At 34.1% G+C, this 8,159-nt stretch overlaps 1 long non-coding RNA gene across 4 annotated transcripts; it reads right to left on the reverse strand.

Annotated features, from left to right (window-relative positions):
• Nucleotides 1-466: 466 nt before the first annotated feature.
• Nucleotides 467-6,852, reverse strand: LOC114313625 (uncharacterized). 4 transcript variants are annotated; one of them, XR_014331012.1, is made up of 6 exons: nucleotides 6,435-6,842; nucleotides 6,288-6,347; nucleotides 6,062-6,190; nucleotides 5,683-5,787; nucleotides 4,181-4,263; nucleotides 467-784 (listed from the first exon to the last, which is right to left on the reverse strand). It is a non-coding gene; the product is annotated as an uncharacterized LOC114313625 (long non-coding RNA). The 4 variants fall into 4 exon arrangements; XR_014331011.1 differs by having other exon boundaries at nucleotides 5,679-5,787; XR_014331010.1 differs by lacking the exon at nucleotides 5,683-5,787 and having other exon boundaries at nucleotides 6,435-6,852.
• Nucleotides 6,853-8,159: the final 1,307 nt, after the last annotated feature.

The raw sequence follows: 8,159 nt of genomic DNA on the forward strand, positions 1-8,159 counted from the left end.
CATGCAAGTAAAGTTGTAAAAAGTAATAAATTAAACATTAATGACATACTTTGTATGCCATAGATAATTTTTTACGATATTTTTGGCATGCCATAAATCATCATCCTTTCCATGACATAATTTTGTATGCCGTAGAAAGTTATTTTTAATATATTTATAGTATACTATGTACGCCGTATATAATCTTTTACAACATTTTTCTTGCATAAATTATTACACTTTTTACGACATAATTTTGTATGCTGTAAAAGGTTATTATTAATATATTTCTGGCATACTTTGTATGCTGTATATAATCTTTTACGGCATTTTCTTACATGTCATAAATTATTACACTTTTCATGACATAATTTTGTTTTCCGTAGAAGGTTATTTTTAATATATATATATATATATATATATAGAGAGAGAGAGAGAGAGAGAGAGAGAAGCAAATTCAAAGTTCATTACATGAGTAAACTCAATATATGAACACGTGATATCATTAAAATGCCCACTTTAGTACTTGAAAAGCAAATTATAAGATCAGATAGCAAATTATATATACAAATGAAAGCAAAAAGATTATACACAACACAAGCCAGTCAAGTCTAATTCATTATTAGGAGTAGTAGAGAGAGCTAAAGAATCAATTAACTTGGCCAATACAAAAAGGCCTTGTCCCAATACCAATTGTAGGGATTCGAAGAGCAAATGTTGCAGCAGCAGCAACAAATGCAAGCACACATTCCAGAACAACAGAAAAGCATCCAGCTTCCTGCAAAGCCAGGGCAAACTCAACAACCTGCAAAAAAATAAATCCATCTTAAGAGGAAATCTCTTCTTCAAAACTTACAAACTTATGAATTTTTTTGGAAAATATATAATAGTGGTAAGGTCATAACAGTTTTATGCAATCTGCATCACTTAACAAATTCAAAATTGACAAAAGCTACCCAAAACTGGATGGTAACCATTAGAGTATAATCAGCCACAAATGACAACATCCAAATGGTCATTTGGGAAATGGAGAGGTAAAGAAGTAGGAGGAGAGCTGCATTGCTTAGGTATCAGCTAACTGATTAGGAATCTACAACTTACCTTGATCCTCATTTTTGTTATATTATTTTCACAGTAGCTGCTTTATTTAAAAAGAAATACCTCTATGAATGAAAAAAAAAAATACCTCTATGATTTTTATATTTGAAAAAAAAATGCTTTTACATATTATGTAAATATATATATATATATATATTTTGGGTGCCAAAGTACACACTGATGCTATTATATAATATTAATATGTGAATAGTCATCCCATATACATTGTAAAAATACTCCTGAAATATAGGAAAACCAAAAGAATTTTGAAAAAATTTAGGGACCATGTCATATACATTATAGAAATACTCCAAAATAGAGGGTTATTGGATGAATTTTGGAGACCTACGGCCATAAGTAGCTTCCTCACTGACTTTGACTACAACTGTGAAGCATATCACAAGTTTAACACTACCTTATAACAACCTTGCAGTGTATATGTACAATAATACCTCTGTAACATTTCAAAAAACAAAAAAGGAAAATAACTGAAGTAGGTTGATTTCCATTAGACTAAATATTTAGGGGGGAAAACACATGTAAATCTGATTTTTTCTACTACTGCAATGGTTATGGGTCTTCTTGCGTAGTATTGAGAATTAACCTTCCCTATATACTAAACAGAGATCACAAGCACACAATAACTCAAGTAAATTCATGAGATATCAATTCTATTTTACCTGTACATCTACATGTTTATCTTCATAGCCTTAAAGAAAAATCCATTGTCGCATGACATCATAGAAATTTAGGGCCATCAGCCCTAAGAGAAAGGTAATAAATTAAATTGCTATTTGGAAAAGAAAAGATGGTTCTGCTAGTATACCAAACATTAAAATTTCATAGTTTTCTATCCAATGACATAAAATTTCATCATAAATAGCTAGCATTATCATAGTTTTCAAATGCAGTGATGATTGAATTTGGAAACAAATTTCAAAAAATGAAATTTAAAATAGAGGATAAATACAGATGGAGAAATTTAGACTGTGAACTGCTCGATGACAAGGTTTTAGATAATTGTTGTTTTAGATAATTCTGCGGCTAGCAATCAATTAATATCAAGGACCATGGAAGATAAGTCAAGGAACCCTAAGACAAAGAAGCGAAAAAATTCACTTCCATAAGCAACAGATGACATAAATATAGCTATAGCACAATATAATTAATCATATGACCGAAACAATTAAAGAACTCAGCAAGATTCTACGGCACTGAGAAAATGATGGACCAATTACAGTAATTTGCATGGTATTACCATGGACAAACCAAAAGTAGCCAGGGGAGGATTTTGCCTCTCAGATATGATCGTTTGTTAACAAATGACTAGCACACTGTAAACCACGTTCCAAGAATGATTAACAGAGAGAGAGTGCTAAGCAATAGAGAATACAAAAAGCCACTTCATAAAGTGCCAATAACAATGTAATACTAAGTTCAAGATCTATCTATCCGATCGAATTATAAAATTAGCAAGATCATCACTTTAAGTAACCTACTTGACAACTTAATACAGGATCGATAAATGGACCTTATTTTCAGACAACCAAAGGGGGTGGCACTTGAAATATTTGCATAGCAACCTTAAATATGCTTCAAAACCTTGCTACGATGGAATAAGAGCAGCTAACAATATAACAGTAAGGAGAACTCTGATAAATAAATAACTTATGTATATGTTTTGCTAAACATCATATTAAATCAATGAGGTTTTTTTTTTTTTTTTGATGAATATCTTAGCACTCAACCAAAATCTGCCTAGGCCACTCCCATGTCACCTCATGGGTTCATATGTGACACCCAACAGTGTTTCTCACAGATTTTTCAATTCAACTAATCAGCCTGTCCACCATTCCCTATTGAAGAGGACAAGATTTGTAACAAACAGCGCAGTTCTTATTATAGCACTGATAAGGATGAGTACAAAGTGATGTTAGTGCAATGAGCAAGTAAACTGTGTGTGTGTGTGTGAGAGAGAGAGAGAGAGAGAGAGAGAGATAGAAAGGAAATGCACTCCATTAAAAGACAATGAAACAAAACAGAAAAGAGCAACCACTCTAAAGATGAGAGGGAGAGAGAGAGAGAGTAAATGCACTCCATTAAAAGAAAATGAAACAAAACAAAAAGGGCAACCCATCTAAGCCTAACTAAAGTACAGGCTTACTTGGAAATTTATAAGGCTTATAGTAGGCGTCTGGTCTGTGGAGACAGATAGCTTGTAAAGGCCCTAGAGCATGCAAAAATTAATCATCAAAAGGTAAAGACCGGTTAATGATTATCATGCAACAAAAACTTAGTAGATAACATTAAATTGTGCAAAAGTAAAAATTATACTGAACTTCACATTTTCTATATACAAGTTGATTACTTAACCATTACATGATACCTTTCATCATAAGCCCTGATGTTAAACAAATAAAACTAAAATTTCAGCCATTTTATGAGTTCAAGAGAAACCTAACATAATTGCTAAAAAGCTCTAACCCAAGATATTTCCTTATCTACATAGTTTACCTTCATTCCCAAATCAAATTGTGGTTTTTACTTCATCAATATGGAAAAACAGAAGTGCATTATAACCTAATTGGAGCAGAGATTTAGAGCAAGTATTGTATATTAGATCCAAATTACCCTCATGCCAATTCAAGGGGTTAGAGTAGAAGCCAAACCAATTGAGCACATGAATTAGTATCCTCGATAGAGTGCTAGGCATAAATGGTAAGCACCCCCCACTTTATGTGGATGCCTAAATAATTTAGCTCTTACTTCATTCACTTTTCCTCCACAAATACAAGATCCAAACATAGCCTAGAGAAAATAAAAATTAGTTTACATGGAAAATTAACATGGCCAAAGTTGCAAAATGTTCTCAATCTCTTCAAGCGATCAAAAGTTTTGATCACTTTGTGATCATCCATAGCTCAACAACATCCAAAGCAAGAGACAACAAAAAAGTTTATCACATTAAATCATCATAAGAACATTGTCCAACTAAACTAAACTAAGAGGCATAGCAATTAACCAAACAATGCAGAATATATGACATTGGGATTCAAGATGTTTCGTAAAACATAAATGCTTCTAGATCAGACAGAGAATTTACCGCTTGAAATAGCAAGGGGCAAACCTTAGGAGGAGATTCAAGATTGTAAACCCTCGGAGGAGAAGAATCGACGGAGTGAAGAGCTTGAGGGAGAGAGAGAGAGAGAGAGAGAGAGAATACGAAAAAGGCACCACAACACTTCATTAATTATGCAGAATTTTTATGCCAGTTGCATGTTGACATATGCGTCATAATGTAATGGAAACTAAAAACACTTCATTGCAGCATGCACAGCTGAATATCAATTTCCATATGAGAATTACATGGATCTAGACCTTATGGCAATACCTAACCACATAGACATGCTACAAGAAGCCTTCAAATGAAGTATGACTTTAGCGGAATATTCATATTGCATATATAACCCAAATCAACATGATAATTTAACTCAAAGCTTTGCTAAGCCCAGAGTTGATTGAATTAGTCCATAAGCTTCCAACCAACATCATGAATTAAAAAATTGAATTGAATTGAATTGTATCAGAAGCATAAGATTTTCCTGCTCAACAACCATATATATTGATATAGTATATAGGACAAATCTTAGCAATAATAGTCTATAGGGCATTAAGCTAACCAATTTGAGCTAAACCAGCTAAATCTAACGAATACTATGAAGAAACCCCTCATGAGAACAATCTAGACGCTGCAATAATCAACTACATGTACAAGACATAAAACCAAAGCCACTGATTTCCAACAAAAACAAAAAAAAATTTGAATCCACCACCAATTGGCCCAATTCAAAGCACAAAGAAAATGGATTATTTTCATCAAAATCCACAATCCCAGAACAAAGACATCCCCACTGAATGAATAGTATACAACAAGAACATGAAATTATACACTCTGCAAGTGCCATAGATTGAATTTACCTAAACCATCCCAATCTAACAGATACTGCAAAGAAGCCCCTTGTGAGAACAATCTAAGCCATAACATAACACCAAAGCCACTGATTTTTTTAACAAAAACGACAACCGATTCAACCAAAAATTGGTCCAATTCAAAACACAAAGAAAGTGGATTAATTTCAACAAAACCCAAAAACCCAGAACAGAAAAATTCTCAATGAATCAATAGTATGCAACAAGAACATGAAATTATACACTCTGCAAGTGCCAAAGATTGAATTTATCCATAGTATGCAACAACAAGAAACAATGTCAAAATACGATTCATTCAATCAACTTCCAAATGGGAAGAAAGGAATGAAGAAAGGTGTTATTTTAAAATACAGGTTATTTTTAAATAAATTTCGAAGGTCCAGCAAATTTTTAAACTTATTTTTCAAACCCTGGATTTTTTCATAAAACATTATTTCAATGATAATCTTTTTTGGGAACAAAGGCAACAAAGCTCACAAGTAGCCAGAGAAGAAAGCAGAGAGCAGAGCTCCATTAGCACATCAGGAAGAAAAAGAAAAAAAAAACCCTCCCAAAGAAGATCCGTTTGAAAAATAAATTTTGAAACTACTTGAATTTTGATCTTTTGTTACCTACACATTTTGAAGATCAAAGAAAAACAGAGAGCGAGAGAGAATAATGGTCATCCACTTAATACTGACAATGGATGTCAGAAGTAATGCTACTCTTTCTTGTGCATCACTGCATCAGTAGAAAAGTAAGTGTAAATACACAGAATTAAATAACTAAAAAGGATAAAGAATATACACATCAACACAATAAGGCTCACTGGAACAAATTAAACAATTTAACAACAAATTAAAAATTGAATTGAAAGATCATAGGAATCTCGGCGAGGAATATCACATTCAACATCAATTCACTCCACTAAACCACCAAAAAATCATAGAAATCTCGAAATGCAAGCGAAAATTAACAAGTAAGAATAAAAAAATAAGAGCTAGAGAGAAGGTACCGTGATAACGTTCTTCGAAGAAGACTTCGGCTGAAGCGATCGCTATGAGAGACCCTGAATACATAATTGCTGAGGTTGGATTGAGCAAAATAACCTGTGTGAGCTACTCTATTGCTTCCTCCAGTTTCCCTAATCAACCCAAAACCATCAAAATCAAATTATGAAAACATGTGTTTACAATATATACACGTGTGTATGTACATGTAATGAAATTAGAATGCTTTACCTTAGCCTCCTAGGAAACATCACGGTTTTCTTCCATGACCTCGATAGAAGAGTCTCTCATCTGCAAAATTCAGCATTAATAAGATAATACATGTTACAAAAAATCAAAATTCTGAATCAAGCTACATGAAAGTGAATTATATCATACCTTTCAAGGTCATCTCAGAAGAAGGAGAGAGAAAGATTAGAGAAGATTGAGGGATTGGACTTGCAATCATCGATGAATTGCTTCGACTGGTTCAAGTTTGCGATCAGAGATGAGACTGCAGAGAGGTCGAATCGTTCGATACAGAGGAGTGTGTAGAGATTAGTTAGGGTTTGAGATCAATTGATTGAGAATGCATTTTGGTTTCGTAGTCTACCTTTCCATGGCTCTCACTGAACCCTAACTTCAAATAAATTGATGAATTCGAAGCTTTTGGAAAAAAATGATCGAGAGACAGAAAAATTGATCGATTGGGAGAGAAAGTGAATGACATACATTGTGAGGCCATGCGAAGTCGCGCAATCTATCAAGGCAATGCTCGAAGAGAGGTCGAGAGCTCGTGTAATACCTGTTTCGTAATATGTTAATTGGATGTTAAGTATTATTACGTGTTTAATATGATTTTGTGTGTCATTATGTGGTCTTGGATTTCTATTGATTCATTGTAGGAATATTTATTTGATTTATCTGCTTTGAAAATTTAATTGGAGGTCTTATCGGCCACAGAACCCGAAATTGATTACGCCATTGGGATTGGCATAATTTTTGAAACCTATGATGAAATTTAATTGAAAATTGATTCAGGTTAGATTAAATAAATTAAATCGGTGAATTAGAGCCCAATTATCTTATTAATATTATATTGGCCTTAGTGGGTTTTGTTGTGAAGTCACTACACTCTCTATCCTCTCTTTTTCACTTCATTTTGGCTGAATTTGGGACTCAAAATAGAGAGAACTGCTGTAGAGAGAGAGAATGAGAGAATTGTGTGATTTTTGGCTCAAGCTTAGGAATTTGAAGATTAAGCTCAAGATTTGGCAAGAACTTGAGTGTTTAAGGCTCCTAGGGTCAAGCTCCAGAGCAAATCCACAAGTCGATCACTGTGAGTAATATCTTAACAAAAGATGTTTGAATATGTTGTTGTCTTATTGCTTACCTCTATGTAAGTCTGTGAGTTCATTAATTTGAATGGTGGACAATGTCTGATATAAAAGTTTGCAATGGGCCAGAGGCCATTTTGACAAAAAATAATGAATGGGCCAGAGGCCATTTTGACAAGCATGAATGAATGGGCTAGAGGCCGTTTCGATATGAATGATTGGGCCAAAGGCCAGTTTGACACGAAAGTGTGAATGGGCCAAAGGCCGTTTTGACATGAACGAACGGACCGAAGGTCGTTTTGAGATAAATGAATGGACCGAAGGTCGTTTTGACATGAACGAACTGACCGAATGTCGTTTTGACATGAACGAACGGACCGAATGTCGTTTTGAGATAAACGAATGGACCGAAGGTCATTTTGAGATAAACGAATGGACCGAATGTCGTTTTGAGATAAATGAATGGACCGAAGGTCGCTTTGAGATAAATGAATGGACCGAAGGTCGTTTTGACATAAACAAAAGGACCGAAAGTCATTTTGACATGAATAAATGGGCTAGAGGCCGTTTTGACACGAATGGATGAGCCAGAGGCCGTTCTAACATAAATGAAAGTATAAATGGGCCGAAGGCCAGCCTGATACGAACCACGGTCACTTGACTTAAATTGTATATATATATATATGTTAAATAGAAGTACGAATTGGGCCTAAGGCCGTTTGGACTATGTTGTTCTACATATCATTTGTACGACTTCTTTGTTTGATATTATTCATTGGGCTATCGC

This window comes from Camellia sinensis, chromosome 5 (genome assembly GCF_055761805.1).
Source record: "Camellia sinensis isolate YWXY chromosome 5, ASM5576180v1, whole genome shotgun sequence".
NCBI classification, from domain to species: Eukaryota; Viridiplantae; Streptophyta; class Magnoliopsida; order Ericales; family Theaceae; genus Camellia; species Camellia sinensis.